The following is a 17,086-nucleotide window of genomic DNA, read 5'->3' on the forward strand; positions in this document are numbered from 1 at the left end:
GAATGTAGACTAACTAAATTAATTAAACTTGGATTTAATAAATAAATAAAATGGGAATGATGTATTAGGGAAAATTATATTTTATTATCTGAGGGACAGTAGATGCGTTGCATATTAAGAAAATTTTGTTATGACACAGTGGCCAGACTTTTAAAGGTAACATGAAAAAACAGAGCATGAGGATAAGAGAGTTGGTCTGGATTTTTAGGGCCATTCTAACAAAAGTTTGAAATCTTTATTTAGAAGAACATTTTTGTATACATTCATTGTTAGTTGTCATGCATTAACAAGGGTAAACGCATGTCAAGTAAATAACAGTTACAAAGGCATCAGGAGGAATGAGTACCCATATTGGTCAAAACTGCAAGACCGGTCATTTATGACTGAGATGAAAAACTCTGAAATATAACCAAAAACCTTCTTCCTACAGCCTTGGTGACAGTTTATAGGGTTACCTCAAAAAGCAACAAGAGCTTTTGTTTGTTAGTATCCCAAGACACACATTGGACCCTAAAAGAACAGCAGTGACTAAACATTAAACCTAAAAAGTACAGCAACAGCAGTGCAAGACTTCAAGCCCAAAGCTTTTATTTTCTTTTGATAAAAAGCCCCATTGTATAATAAAAATTCATCCTCTTTACTTTTGTAGCAATATTTTATGGAGCTATCGGCAAAACAAATACTTTTTTACATTTTATTTATCACGTTGAAGCAGCCCCAAAGAAAATTTCCTTCCCTTTTATAAAACTCAAAGTTGTACAGTGCCTTTAGACCTGAACCTCTAACACACCGCCTGCTCCCACCCCATCTCTCAAACATTTTGATTGTGCCTTAACCAAAGGGGAATAGGTCCACTAAAATAAAAATGACATTACAGTGTTTAAGAGATATACTATGCCAACCCTTAAAAAAATACAGGTTGCTTGTTCTGAAGTTTTGCCTAAATGATTTAGACAATATGAAAACAAAAAATAAACAAAAAACCCCACAACAAACAAAAACTTCTCTAAAGGCAGTTTAGAAAGTTATGACATATGCCTCTTACTAGGTTCATCACTTGTAAATTGTAAAGAAATCTTTAGATTCTGGGGTACAGTCTAAAAACCCTCATGTTTGGTACAATGGTGTTCATAAGGTCTGTGAAATCAACTGACCTGAAAGTGGTTCTCCAGCTCCTATCCAGTGGCAGGACCATATAGAAGATAACAACCTCCTACTGCTACCAGTTACTCTATTAGCTCAAGTAGTACAGGACTGTGTTATGGATATAACAATCCCATCCTGCTGATGACCCACCACATGGGGGGGTCAATATGGTTCCATTGGATGAAATTTTTGTTTTTCCAATTTTTAAGGTTGCTTTTTAAAAAAAAAAATACAGGAAATTACATTAAAAAACCCACCAAAAAACCCCTACATTAAAAGGACATTAAGGTTGCAGAGTCAACACTCAAAAGTTAGGAAATAATAAAATTAAGGTTACCCATGTGCAACCTTAATTTGGCCCCCTGTGCATCTACATTATATGATTCAGTCTGTAACCACAGGATCACACCCGATTTTTTCCACAGGACCCCTACCTCATTCAGTGCACAGGACAGACAGTGTTCTCCCCGAATAGTTCTTTTTATCCTCATCATTCAGTGCCTCCTGCATTATTTACTTAACACCATCAAAATGCTGCTCTGAAGACATAATTATTAATTTCATCATTTGCTTTTCTATGGTGCACTCATCTTAATATCTTAGTACTTTACAAGCATTAATTAATGTATTGTGGGGTGGGATTACTGGTTTCATTTGACTCATGGGGAATTTAGGCATAGACATAAAAACCAGAATGGTCAGAGGTGTCCATTAACTCTGGTTACCCAATTTGAGACACCTAGGGCTTGACTTTTCAGAGAACTTAGCATTTTAGAGCACTTTATATATTCAGAGCCAGCTCCCATTGACCTCCATCACAGCTCTTACTGCTCAGCACTTCTGCAAATCAGATCTCAAGTTTCTTACATTGGGAACCCAAAAAATGAGGAACACACAATCAGTGACCACCTTTAGAATTTCTAAATATAACAGATGACGATTTCCTAAATCAAAAAGTGTTGCATCCAACACAGAGGAATTCTATATTAGACCTCATCTTGACAGACAGAGGAAGTGATCAGAGAACTAAAATTAATGGTAACTTAGGGTATAAGTGAGGACAAGTCAGAAAAACGAATTCACTGTTAAGCAAGTGAGGCCAGGACTTAGGAAGGCCCTGTGTGGTGATACTAGGACAGCACAGCGACTTACAATGATTCTTCATGCTTGAGTGGCAACAAGGTACTCAGGGTGCCACAAAAGAAGATATGGGCCTTGCCTTACAAGCCACTGCAGCTTCCTATCTCAGAAAATGCTAGCACAGGCTTCTACCAGCTCAGGCAGACAGGATGCTCGGTTGATGAGGCTGCTGCCAACAGATGACGATGTTCTGCATTCAAGTCCCTCGGGTGGATATTTACAAAGCCAGAGAGTGCAAATGTCCAAACTGGCGTCAACACAACCCTCACCACATAGCCAGTGTGTCTGGACCTGCTGCACAAACACCTCACCAGGAGACCGCCATTTTGACCTACAAAATGGCAGACTCTGCAGATCAAAATGGTGGCCTCCTGGTGCGGCATTTGTGGAGCAGGACCAGACACATTCAGGGACAGACAACATCGTCTCATGGGCCAAACTGGCCTGCTGGACCCACGCCCCTTCTGCTGATGGAATGACCCCATTTGGGGTCATGACCCACAGTTTGGGAATCTATGCATTAAAGGGTTAGAAAACATGCCTTACAGCAATAGATTCAAGGAGAATCTATTTAGTTAGGTTACCAAAGAGAAGGTTAAGGGGTGATTTGATCAGAGTCTATAAATACCTACATGGGGAACCAATATTTAATAATGGACTCTTCAATCTAGCAGAGAAAAGTATAACACGATCCAATGGCTGGAAGCTGAAGCTAGACAAATTCAGACTGGTAATGAGGTGTAAATTTTTAACAGTGAGGGCAATTAATCATTGGAACAACTTCTAGGGTCCTTGTGGATTCTCCAACACTGACCATTTTAAAATCAAGAACGGATGTTTTTGTAAAGTAACTGCTCTAGGAGTTATTGTGGGGAAGATCCATGGCCTGTGTGACACAGGTGGTCAGACTAGATGATCACAGTGCTCTCTTCTGGCCTTCAAATCTATGAAAAGTTTGATTTAAGTGACTTGCCCAGCACCACACAGAAACTCTGTGCAGGGTTAGAATCCAGTTATCCAGGACAGCATTGAAACCATCCTCTCCTGCCTCATTCACTACACATCTTCCAATGACACAGACCTCATCACCATCTGGGCCAAGTCCTTAGGAAGCAGGATACTCCTACTGTCATGCAAGCGGGCCATGCTTGCTCTCCTGCTCTAGAAGGAGGACCTCTGCAACCTAAGGAACTGGCAACCAGGCTCACTCGCCAGCACAGACTACAAGGTTGTAGCAAAAGCCATCTCACTGAAGCTGGGGTCTGTGCTGGCAGACGTGATCCATCCCTATAAGACCTACACTATCCCGGGCCAAACCATCGTCAATAATCTCTGTCTGGTCCAGAACCTACTTCATCGTGCGTGTAGGGATAGCCCGTCGCTCACTCCTGTCCCTGGACCAGAAGATCAGGAAGGATCATGAGGTATCTTGTAGGCACATGGAGGGCAGTCAGCTTCAGGTCCCACTTCACGGGCTTTCTCCAGCTGCTGTACATCTCTGCTGAGAGTCTGATGAAGCTCACCTGGGCCTTGACTGAACCTCTCACCTTCAGGAGAGGGTTAAGTCAAGGCGGCCCACTGTCCAGCCAGCTGTATACCATCAGCATTGGGGTTGGTGCTTTGAGAGCTGGACTTGCGGGTGGTCCTGTCAGCATATGCCGACGATGTGCTCCTAATGATCCAGGACCTAGGAGACCTGGTGAGTGTGAAGGCTTGCCAAGCTATCTATTCAGCAGCCTCGTCCACCCGCATCAACTGGGCTAAGAGCTCGGGCCCCCTCCCACCCACGCTCCAGGCCATCCGATGGGGAGTGGATCCACTGCTCTATCTGAGCGTGTGTCTTTCTGCCACCAATCACTCCCTGCTGGAGAATCGGAGCAATCTATAGGCCAAGATGGCTGAGTGGTTGCAGAGGTGGATGTTCGGTGCCTTAACCAACTGGTCCTGTCAACACTCTGGCACCAGCTCAACACCCTGAGCCTGCCCCTGGGAACCCTGGTCAGCCTCCAGAAGACAACCCTGGAGTTTTTCTGGCTGAGGCTGCACTGGGTCTCTGCAAGGGTCCTGAGCCTCCCCCTGGAGGTGGGCAGACAGGTCTACACCTTCCACCTTCAGCCCCTGCAGAGACTCCTCTATAGTGCAGGTACTCCGGCATGGAGCGTGCTGGCACATTCCTTCCTCCCCCTCCTCCATGGGCTCTGATATAACCAGCAGCTCTTTTATCTCCGAACCCGAGAGGTTTTCCCCGAGACCCCTCTAAGCCCCTGATCTTCTACCAGGACCTCTTTGGGACCTGGAAGCTGATCTCGGCAACCAGGTCTGTAGCAGCTGCCAAGGGGGAGGACCTCCTTGTGGAGCCCAGGCAACACAAGCCACATCTGAGTGTGCAGGTAGCAGAGTCTTTCTTGGTGCACCGTAGATTGGTCCTGGCTCGTACCACCAGAGTCGGAGACTTCCTGGACTACAATCAGAGGGACTGGGTGGACCCCATGCTGCTTAAGGCTGTCCACCCAGCATGTCTCATGTCACATGCTTCAGGAGGTGAGGGAAGCCTTGCCTCCTGCTTCTCTTGCTTTCCTTGAGCAAGTCCTATGGCAGGGTGCTCCCCGCCCAGCTCTTACCGTTGGCCCTCCAGAACTTGCTATTTGGCCCCTGTCCCATGAACCTCTCCAGCCACCCCTGGCACACCACGTGAGCCCGCTTCACAATACCCAGCCTGTCCACCTCTGAATCGTGCCCACGAAACATCTGTATGTGCTCATGCTCCCTACTATTCACTTCCTCGCCCTCAAATCCCACCTCAACAACAAGTCGCAGGACCTGTTTCCACCCAAAGAGGTCAAGGAACCCTGGTGGGCCAGTCTGTACTCTACTGTAGTCCCATGGCCCACCAGAGATATTAGTAGGGCCCATGAAATACATTTTATTATTGTGGATTTTGTATTTATTATTTTCTGATTTCATTCTTTTCCATTTTAAAAAATATTAATTCTGTCTTCTTCCGCCCCAGGGCTACAGCAGAGAGGCAGAGGAATCCTCTGGCCCCAGGGCTGTGGCGGGAAAGCATCTTTTATTTATTTAATTTATTTTATTTATTTATTTTTATATTGCTGGATTTATTTTTTTTTAATCGCTGGATTCCATGTTATTATTTTGATTCCATCTGTGTTCTCGTTAACACAGATTTCATGTGGCCCTATATTAGTTGGTGGCGCCTTCACGGATCTGTGAGCACAGGTGTGTACCTGGCGTGATTCATGAACTTCCCCGAACACCTGCCCCTTTTGCAGAGAGAAGGAGACCCCGGCGCACATCTGTGTAGAGTGTGTCAGGCTGCAGTCCCTCTTCCAGCTCCTCTAGAACTTCTTGCTGAGGTTCTGGCTTCACTTTTCCCCGCACCTCCTGATCCTGGCACACCCCATCTGTGGTCCCACAAAGTAGCGGGACCTGCTCGTCAGCCTCCTTCTGGTGCTGGCCTATTTCTGGTTCCTTGCTCATTCACACCTCCAAGCAGAGTTCCTCAGGGTGGTGTCCACTGACTCCCTGGAGGCCTTTGGGAGAAGTGGGCACTGTCAGGGGTTCTGCTCGATGTCCCCCACCGGATCCCCAACAAATAATGCAGGGGTCCTACAGACAACAGCCTCCTTCACTGCACAGTCCTGATTCACTCCCTGAGCACCATCCATCACCTGCGCTGAGTGAGGTGGGAATCCTGTGGGAAAAACAGTGTGTGCCCATAATGCATATGCATGAGAGGGCTGAATCCAGGTTGCAGTGGCAACTTCAATTCTGACTTTCCCAACTTCTGAGTGCTTGACTTTGCAATCCTAATGATCTTTTAATGTCAACCTTTTGTGTAAAAAGAAAAGGAGTACTTGTGGCACCTTAGAGACTAACCAATTTATCTGAGCATAAGCTTTTGTGAGCTACAGCTCACTTCATCAGATGCTCACAGTATGCATCAATAAATTGGTTAGTCTCTAAGGTGCCACAAGTCCTCCTTTTCTTTTTGCAAATACAGACTAACACGGCTGTTACTCTGAAACCAACCTTTTGTGTGTAATTTCCTAGATCAAAACCAAAAGCAAACAGAAACCTACTTTGCTAAGTGGAAATCTTTAACACTTACCCGAGGTTCCTTCCCATGCACTCGTGCTCAGCTGCCAGGATTGACTGCACTGCAGTGGAGTCTCAAACAAGTCCTAGCCTGCGGAAATGCTGGACCCCCCATTCACACGTTGCCCATCCTCCTCCATTTCAAAAATCTGGAGGGCTTTAAAAGGGAGGGTGCCTTCCGGTCTCAGTGACCCCTGGGTAGTGGAGCTCACAATTGTGACCAGAGCCGTCAGTGTCAGGCATTGCGTGACGGCTGCTGGAGGACTGTTAGGATACACTGACACTTTACAGCGCTGCAACTTTCTCACTCAGGGTGTGTGAAAAAACACCCCCTTGAGCGCAGCAAGTTTCAGCAGTGTAAAGCGCCTGTGTAGATAGTGCTGGTAGCTACACCCCTCATGGAGGTGGTTTTTTTAGAGCGCTGGGAGAGCTCTCTCGCAGCGCTCTGCTGCGACCACACAAGCCACGTTAAAGCGCTTTAACGTTACCAGCATAGACTAGCCCTTAGCTGATATAAGTAATGCAGCGTCTACGCTTGCAGCGTCGACTACAGTAAACCGACAGCTCAAAACTAACAGGGGAGGTGGTGTGACTGCATCAGTGGGAGACAAATATAAGCATAGCCATGTGCACAACTAAGTCGATGCAAGGCAGCTTACATTGACCTAACTTTGTATCACAGACCAGGCCGTGTCTAAAGTGAGGTAGCTAGATGACGTCAGCACTATACCCTCAACCGGGGTGACCTCACCTAGTTTACGTTGCAGTAAAACTAAAGTTTCTGGTTCATGCAGCAGGAGACTAACCCTTCTCTTTATTTTACCTGCCAGCGCCTGCTCCTTAGCCTGGCTCCTTCTAGCATTGCAACCTGTGATTGTGGTCACAGCGGGTATGTCTACATTGCACTAAGAGACCCACGGCATGGCCACACAGCTAGTCCAGGTTAAATGACCTGGGCTCACAGGGGTTCAAGCTGTGGGGCTAAAGACTGCAGTGCAGATGCACAGGCTGGAGCCTGGATTCTGAAAAACCCACAGGTGGGTCTCAGTGACCTGGTTCCAGCCCAAGCCCAAACATCTACACTGCCATTTTTAGCTCCTCAGCCCAAGCCCAAGTCAGCTGAGCCAGACTTGGGCTTAGTGCTGCAGGTATTTTAATGCAGTGTAGACGTACCCAAAAGGCAGCACAAAAGAGGGAGGAGGGGCCACCAGAGGGCAGAGCTGCAGGTTTGCTCACTACAAGGTCCAAGAGCTCCTCTCTGCTGCTGCTATGAGAAGCAAGACAGGAAAGGGAAAACAAAGAGGGAGAGAATGAGAACATAAGAAAGGAACATGGACAGTGTTGACAGGGCAAGAAAGAAAAAGGAAGAAGGAAAAGAGGGTAACACTTAGAACATGGATCCCTAAAATGCCTGCATCCTCTGACCTGCAATGAAAATAAAGCTTTACATTCATAGTTTCCATAAAAGTAATTTTTTCTACCGATGCATACACTAAAAAGCAGGTGACATTTCAGTGATTGTTCTACAGTGCTAACACAGCACACCCAGGGATTCACTATAACATCCTGTCCCTCCATGCAGGGAGCGAGGAGGCACCAATATCTTCATGCCTGTTGAATTTTCCAGAGGTCCTCCTACACTAGAGAAGAATAGTACCTCATACACCAGAGAAAAGTAGTACCCTTTTATCATTACTCAAGATACTCAGGTCCAAGTTTCCAAAGTTAATATAACTTGTCAAGGTTGTGTACTAACTAACCTCCAACTAACATTGACCTCTGCTTCTCTGTGTTTATATTTAGTGCTAAAGTGTAGTAAACACCAGGTTAATTAACACAACTCCCTCAAGGCCATGGTCTAATGATGTAATTTTCTAGTGAAGACAAGGCTGTGCTAATACCCACTCAGATGAATAAACCCTACACTTACACAGTCTTTTGGAAGGAACTTTTCTCGGGCACAGATAAACACAGATCTGCCTTTGCTTTAGATAAATTTTGGTATGACTACTAAGCCAGACCCCCCCCCCCCACAAAAAAAGAAGTCATATACTGAAGATCTTCTAGATTACAACACAGTTCAATAGGAGAGCCTGCTTGAATTAGAGCTGGAGGATCACATTCTCTTTAGCCAGGAAGGGTTTTTGAGGTACTTTCTTAGGGAAGTGTCCACTATTGGGGTTTGACAGTAAGTATATTGAGATCTCAGATAAACAAGCTCAGTTGATCTATTGATGGGAAGTAAAGTCAGCATAATACAGAAAGGTCAATAAGTTACCAATCAGGAGAATGATCTTGCAGTGGCTACATCTTCCCTGTTGCAAATTATGAGCTCAGTTCCACTCATATTTATTTTCCCTTTATGACAGACAGAAAATTCCAGATTCCACTGTAGAACCACAGAACTTACGTACTTTTTCTCATCTAGTTTTATACATCACATTCCCAGGGTCAGTAGAGACACCTGCATTAACTGTACCTAGCACACAATCTGTATTTTGCATACCTCAACAGGAGACAATTTGCTTCTGACAGTTTAACTGCTAGTACATTTCTACAATAAAGATTAGCATGACTATAAAACGCAGTATTCTGGAAGATTTTAACCAGCTCAGTGCACTAACACTAGGTTAACACTTATCATGAACTAATTATATAGTTGCATAGGTTCTGTTTTTCCCCTCTCTTTTCAAAGTATCATATTGGGCAGTAACCATTAAACCTGAATGTGAACCTTAGAAGTCTATAAATAATTTTGCATCTCTGAGACACAAAGAGCACTAAGCTATCAAACACAAGCAAAAATGAAAAGTTTAAATCTAGACCATATTATTCACTGCTACGCTGTTGACAGCTGCGTCTGCCTTTTCTGTTACTTTTTCAGCTGTACTAATTAAAGAAACCCCAGGACCAGATAGGATTAGTTTTATAGGGTGATAATCAGAGCCTTCTTACTAGAGATTGCACATTTCAGACATAAGGGTCCTATTGTACTACAGGAAATACCTTAACTTAACTTTAAAACTACCATTAGTTCTTAAAGTCTGGCATACTAAAGTATGAAAATTTGCCTAGTTTCTGATTTATTCTCCCCCCTTATGATATTAATTTCAAGTAACAAAGATTACTCTTATCCTTCAGACTTCATCTAGACAAATTTGAAGTACCAACATCTGAATCAACTTCCTAAATGGCAATTCTGAAAGCAACTAGACAGATAATCACATACATGCCAGTGCCAAAATTAAGGAGTGATTACTTAGATAAGTATTAGAAAAAACAGAAATCATTCCTCAAGGATTAGTCACACATGATACTTCTGCTAGCCTGTAATCTAAAGCACACAAAACCCTTTGCTCCCCGTAGATAAGATTCTGAAAAGTGTTGAGCTATATTCTAAGACGGGAGTTGCAAGAACTCAACACCGCTCAGAATTTGACCCAATGTAGTCTAACAATCAGACGACAGAATGCTAATCCCACTCAAGTCACTGCAAATTTTGCCACTGATTTACAGAGTAAAACTGGGCCCTAATTTGCCTGCACCCTCAAAAAGAATCTGAGGATACCAATTATAAGGAACATGTGTCAACAAATTCACAACTCCTCTGGGTTCTTAACACTACCTTGGGATAAATTATTAATATCTTCTCAAATAGACCATTTCGTTTCTCAATTCCTCTGCTTGGCCTCGGCCCTAAAGAGTTCTTTCTACACAGAATCCCCTCAAAATCAATGGAACTCTTTGCAGGATCAGGTACTTATAGGAGTCCACTGCATACATTTCTTCATTCTTCTTCCCACTTCCCCGCCAAACATAGGAGGCCCCCAAATTCTTCTCCATAAATTTTATAGGTGTTTCACCATTGACTTTAGGAGTTTGGGAGTGAACCCTACATCAGCAGATGAAAAAGTGATTCACAAATAAAAGATAGTAGGCTGCTGGCTCCCACTTTTCACAGAAGAACTTCATTAATTCACACTACTGAAAGTTATCTATTTTTGCATATTAGCAAGTAAAGCAAGCAATTTAAAAAAAATCAAGATGTACATGGTTTAATTATTGTAACAAGTACAATTTAGGTATGAATATTCTTACCAATACCTCACAGTACATTAATAAATATACTGTAGAATACTTCATAAAAACAACTAAGTCTTAGCATCAGGAAAATAAGAAGGATGATCTTTTGTGCACAAAACTGACAGTCAGGTGATCTGGATTCTATTGCCAGCCCTTTTCTTAGGCAAACCTCTTAATTTTGCACATGATGAAACTAAGGCACAGAATGATTAAGACAATAATAATTCTTCCCTACCTCAAGGGGTTATGTGACCAAATTAATTGTTTGTAAAGTGCTTTGACAGCCTGAGATGGAAGGTGCTAGAGAAATATTAACGTGGAGACCTCTCTGTTACTAAACATTTGCCAAAGGAAAATTTTCGGGGTTGCAGATTAACAGAGTTAGTGAAGATCTACTGCATATGCAAATAGCCTCTGGCAGAATGTGGCATGTGGTGAGAACTATTTTTAAATCACTACAACACAAAAATTAAAATATGTAAATTCCACTTAAAAATAACAATTCAGCAAACTTTATATTACCAGGGTCTATTTCTCCCAGGGTTTGGTAAATGTTGCAGCCAACTGTCTCTTTATTATATTCAATCTTGTGTTAGTCTCACAAGCATGCTTTTTTTGAATATATTTACATTAAAATCCAAGACTGGGTAAACTGTGCAGTCTACATATAACAGCAGCTGGTAGAATGAGGGACTCATAATACCCAGTGAAAACCTAGGGAGAGTCGTTTTTCCTTTTGTAATAGTAACGCTATTGAAAACTGTTTGGGCTCCCCCTCCCAATGACACCAGTAGCCAAATTACTTTCAATGCCAGCCGAAGGGAGCCCAGGAGGCCCTGGGACTGATAACTACATTCCTATCACACAAAAGGCTATTGAAAGAGATACAGGCAGAGGTGAAAGTAAGCCGGTATGGTCTGGTATGGGCGCACTGGTAAGAAAGTGCTGACTGTATTGGCTGGGCCGCTTATGGGGGGAGTGGGCAAAAAGGGCAGCTGCCCTGGGGAGCCCCAGGCCGGGCCTACCGTGCCAGCGACCAGAGCCCCGGGCCCTTTAAATTGCTGCCAGAGCTCCCAGCTGATGCCGCTGCTACCCCAGGGCTCCGGTGGTGATTTAAAGGGCCCCGGGATCCCAACTGCTGCTGCCTACCGCACCAGCGGCCAGAGCCCCAGGCCCTTTAAATCACCGCTGGAGCTCCGGGCGATGCGGGCCAGGCAGCGCTGAAGGGCTGGCTGGGGGATTTTGCCCCCAGCCTCACCCCTTCCGCCCATGCTCCCCTCCGCCACACCTTGCCCAGGACCCCGGCTGCCCTGCGTACCGGTAAGTCATTTAAGTTACTTTCACCCCTGAATACAGGTCACTGTCTGAGGAATGAAACATGTTCTACTAAATCATTTAAAGTCCACGTGTGCCTTTAAAACATGAATGACTATCATGGGATCAGAGCCCTAAAATGGCACTGCCAAAGGTCTCACGTTATTAAGTCACCCACATGATGGAAGTACACTTTTTTTCCGAACAATACAGAGAATTGATACACTCGCTACACTATGGGGGCTGGGGGGGGAAACAGCCTGGCTAGCTGGGGTATACACTGGCTGTGCATGTGTGATACAGCCCAGCTACCCATGCTGATGTGAGAGAGAGAGACAGACCTTCCTGGATATATACATGCTGACCCTTGGTCGTGTATGTGTACACACGCTTGTGTGTGTATGTCAGCCTGGCTATCCCAGCTATACATACTGACCTATGGCTGTGTCAATGTGTGTGACTGTGAGAGAGAGAGACGCTATCCTGGCTCTACACATTAAGCTATTGCGGGGTATGTCTGTGTGTTATGAGCTGCCCTTCCCCCAGAGCAATTCAGTCGAGTTCAAGAAAGAGCAGGTGGTTTAAACAATTTATTGAAAACTACAATAGGACCTAAATATTCGATCCTACGCTACAATGACAGCAAGTAAGTTTCAGAGTAACAGCCGTGTTAGTCTGTATTCGCAAAAAGAAAAGGAGGACTTGTGGCACCTTAGAGACTAACAAATTTATTTGAGCATGAGCTTTTGTGAGCTACAGCTCAATTTATTTGAGCATAAGCTTTCGTGAGCTGCAGCTCACTTCATCGGATGAAGTGAGCTGCAGCTCACGAAAGCTTATGCTCAAATAAATTGGTTAGTCTCTAAGGTGCCACAAGTCCTCCTTTTCTTTTAGCAAGTAAGTTAAATCTCACCCCGCGGCAGGGTGGTCTGGCAAGGCATACCGGCTGTGGTCGCATGAATCTGTTTTCTCTGTCTAGAGTCTGTCATCACTACACCACACTGCACCACACCGAGAAACTCTTGACACCCACATATATAGGCTGCACACAGGCTTGAGTGACAGTCGTTTTGTTTACTTTTGCTAACTGACTATTCTATTTTTACACTCGCAACAGTTATTTCCTCACAGTGTTAAGATCTGCGGAGTCGTTGTTGTTTATCACCTTTTCCCCACCAATTTCTAGTGCTCCCTCCCTGACCTACAGGTTTCATCTAATGGTGGAGTCACAGCCCTGACTTTTATTTTCTCCCGGGGATGCCCCAGCCCCACAGCCCTGCCCATACGCCGCCCCTTCCCCCGGGGCCCCACCCTCGCTCTGCCTTATCCCGCCCCCTCTCCGTCCCCTCCCTCACGGCCCTGCCCTCGTTCCGCCTTTTCCCGCCCCTGCCTTTCCCCCAAGGTCCTTCCCACCCGCTGCTCTCCACCCTCCCCAAGCACCTCCCCCAGCCGCCAAACAGCTGTGGCTGGTGGGTGCTGAATATCCACTATTTTTTCCCGTGGGTGCTTGAGCCCCGGAGCACCCACGGAGTCGGCGCCTTTGGGTGGAGTGACTCTTGCTCATTCAAAATGGAGGCCAGGGACTCAAAATGGAGTCACTCAGGATCTCCCGTATCAGCCACCAGCACCAGTGGACCCAGGTTCAGCCCCCCCACTTCCGGGCTCTGCGCCCTCCAGCCCACCTGGCAGCCCCAAGACCTGCTGGAGGGGCTGCTGCTTCCCCAGTCCTCCCCCAGCCCATTAGCTGTGTGCCCCTCCCCCACTATTGCCACCTCCTGCCAGGCGCAGCACACTCGGGGCAGCAGTGACCTGCATGCCACTGACAATTGGTGTGAGAGCGGGGCAGGCAGCACGAGGCCCAGAGAGACACATCACGGGGAGGGCACAGTGGACCTGCCCCACTGCACCTCCCCCACTGAATCCTGTCAGCCCACAGCACCCTTCCCCCCATACCAACCTACCCCCCTGCACTGTCACCCCATTACACCTCATGTCGTCCCACCCCACCCCTCCCTGTTGCTCCTTCCTCCACTGTATCCCATGTCACCCCACTGCACCTTCATTGCACCCCCTCCCCATTGCACCCCCTCATTGCATCCCTCCCTGCTGTACAACCACTGCACCCCCTCAGCCCATAGGGCCCCCTGACACCCCTCCCTACCTCACCCTCCATGTCATGGCATCCCCTCACTGCAGCCCGCATGTTACCCTCTCCCTGCTGCACTGCACCCTGTATCAACCCCCATATGCCTATGTAACTCCCCTCCCCAGGGCACAGAGGAAGCAGCTTCAGGAACACAGGGGAGTAGCTCCAGAGCCGGGTCTGCGGGGGCAGGGGCACACAGCAGGTATGGGGGGAAGGTCACACTAGACACAGGGACAACAGACATGGAGGGGGGTGTCACTCCATGGGCACGGAGTATGCAAGGGGAGTCACACCGCCAGGTGAGGGTACCCTGGCCAGCACAACGGATCCAGGATTGTCCCCCATATGCCCAGGCTCGGCACCCCCCAGCCCAGCTGGCAGCCCTGTGGGGCGAGGCTGCTGCTTCCTCCAATCCTCCCCCAGCCCATTAACAACCACCCTCCCCCCCCCCCATGCTGCAGACAACGTGAATGAAATCAGGGTGGGACCCAAAGCAACCCACCTTGGAAGGAGATATGGCCTGGCCAACCTACCACACCTCTGTGACACTCCCCGGGGTACCCAGGGTTGTGAGGCACCTCACCACCACCTGCCCATAGCGTGGGGGAGACTAGTCTGGGCTTGCCAGGGGTCAGCTCCCTGGCACCCTGACCACAGACAGCACACATACTCCCCTCTCAGCCCCTGTGGGCTCCAATGTCCCTCACACCAGCTACTGACAGGCAAGCTCCAACGCCCGTGTCCTCTAGCATCCTCCTGGAGTGCCCAGGCCCTGATCCACAGGACACTCCGCAAACTCCCAGATCCCCTGCTCCCAAAGGAACAGTACAGCACAGCTAGCTAGTTACACCTTAAACCCCAGCTACGCTTAACACCCAGCACTTAGATTTGTTTACAGTGAAAACAGGAATAAGATTATTTAACAAATAACAGATTCAAATGACAGCAAGTAAGATTAATGGAAACAAAGGCTTACACATAAAATTATATCACAACACACATCCTAGAGCTTAAATTTAACTATTAAGATGCCTGCCTCTTGTCTAATAAGGTACTGCTCACCCAAAGTCTTTCCCACCAAATTTTTCAACCAGGATGCGGTCAGAGACCCTCCTTTCATAAGATGAAGCCCACTAGCAGCTTGACTTCACAACTGAAGGACGCTAGGATTTCTCACACCAGATATACAAAACCAGGCCTTCGATCTTCACGTGAAAACAGGGCCCCCCATTCTGTGTTGTTCACCTCTTCCAGAAATTCAGAGTCTCTTCTGAAGTCCTCGCATCTCTTCACTAGTATTTGACTTTGATTGTCAGCCACACAATACACAATGGTCACCAGGGGACCCTACCTCCTGCCTGGTGAAATTTGCCTTAAGGCATCTGCTTCTGGGTAATCTGCATTTCCAGTATATATACACACCTATCACTGCGCCCAGTAACCGCACACGCATTTCGCACGGATGCCAAGGAGCAGTGTGACACAGGCTTTCAGCACAAAGTTTACATGAAGCTCTCTGGTGAACAACTAGGATGTACATACCAGACCCAGGGAATCCCTGTAACTCAGATGCACACTTGTGCCTTCCGCCAGCTGGCGTCATGAGATCCTTGGGTCACAACCCAATGCGATACACTGCCCATCACTCCCTCTCCACTGCACCCAGTGTCACCCCCCTCCCCGCTGCACCTCCCGCGTCACCCCCTCTTTGCTGCACCCCAGTGTCACCCCCTTCTTGCTGCACCCGAGTCACCCCCTCCCCACTGCACCTCCCGTGCCACCCCCTCTCTGCTGCACCTCCCGTCAGCCCTTCTTACTGCACCCCCGGCCGTCACCCTCTCCCCGCTGCACCCCCCTGCACCCCCCCCGTGTCACCCCTCCCACGGGGACTTGGTCCAGGGACGGGCACTGGGGGAGACTCGCTCGGGGCGCCGGGCCGGGCCGGGCCGGGGGGGAGAGCGAGCCGCTCGGCAGCAGTCCTGCGGGAGGGAGAGCACCGCTCCCCGGGGGACACGCGCTCCGCAGCCCGGGACCCCGGCCAGCCCGGCCCGGCCCCACCGGGCCCGAGATTCCTCCCGCCACCCGCGGCTCTGCGTCCCCCGGCCGGCCCGGCAGCCCCGGGGGCGGGGGGGGAGGGGTTACCGCTTTCCCGACCCTCCCTCATCCCGTTACCTGCTGCCAGCAGCTCCTGCCCGGCGCAGCAACCCCGAGCCGCCCGCCCTGCCGCGGGCAGGGCGAGAGCGGGGGCGGGAGGGGTCCGGCCGCCTCGCCCGCGGCCTCCCCGCTGCAGGGCGCCCCGTGTCCCGCTGCCGCACTGCACCCCCGCTGCTGCACCCCGGGGTCGTCCCACCGCATCCCCAGTGCACCTCCCCCTGTGTCACCCCACGGCACCTGCTCCCCCTTGCACCCCCTCTCTGCTGCGCCCCCACTCACGCAGGCTACCAGCTGCACACTGCAACCCCCGCGTCCCCCTGGGGTGCCCCGCCCCTGACCCACTGGGCACTCACCAAATTCCCAGATGCTCCGTTCCCACGGGAACAGCACCGCACAGCTCGCTAGTGCCGCCTTAGACCCCAGCTCCCCTGGCCACCCAGCGTTTAGATTTGTTTCCCGTGAAAACAAGCATAAGATGGTTTGACAAAGGTCAGAGACTCTGAGGATAGCAAGGAAGGTTAATGGAAACAAACGGTTACACCCCGCCTGCTGCATCCCTCACTGCACCCACCACCTCACCCCCCTCTCCTTTGAACCCCCCACCTCGCCCCCTCACATCCCTCTGCTCCCAGCGCCCCCCCCCCCCCTGCAGCGCCCCTCACCTCACATTTCTCAGGCAGGACAGCAAGGAGGAGGAGTGCCGCTGGAGCCTAGCGATGTGACCCGCGGTCATTACAGGGACAGAAGTACAAGGACAACTGTGCCACCGCGACCGTCCTTTCCTACAATCACTCAGGGAGCAGCTGCTCTTGAGAGAGAACCCGGGGGAGGCCCCTCGCCCAGGGATGTGTGCACATGCAGGGAAGACTGGCGACCCTCCGGAGCTGGTAAAAGTGATGCCAGAAAATCTGGCAGAAAAAAGGGCTCAGAGTGGAAACAGACACTCTGGAGGAGTTGTGAAGAAGCTGCCCAGTCGTTTGAAATACC

The 17,086-nt window shown here is 48.5% G+C and overlaps 1 protein-coding gene across 1 annotated transcript in view; it reads right to left on the reverse strand.

Moving 5' to 3' along the window:
• Nucleotides 1–16,817, reverse strand: part of TEX15 (testis expressed 15, meiosis and synapsis associated) — an 86,700-nt gene extending 69,883 nt beyond the window's left edge. Inside the window, exon 1 of the mRNA XM_073340315.1 lies at nt 16,762–16,817. The gene's annotated coding sequence lies outside the window, so the exon portion shown is untranslated. The remainder of the gene's footprint in view (nt 1–16,761) is intronic.
• Nucleotides 16,818–17,086: the final 269 nt, after the last annotated feature.

This window comes from Lepidochelys kempii, chromosome 4 (assembly GCF_965140265.1).
Source record: "Lepidochelys kempii isolate rLepKem1 chromosome 4, rLepKem1.hap2, whole genome shotgun sequence".
NCBI classification, from domain to species: Eukaryota; Metazoa; Chordata; order Testudines; family Cheloniidae; genus Lepidochelys; species Lepidochelys kempii.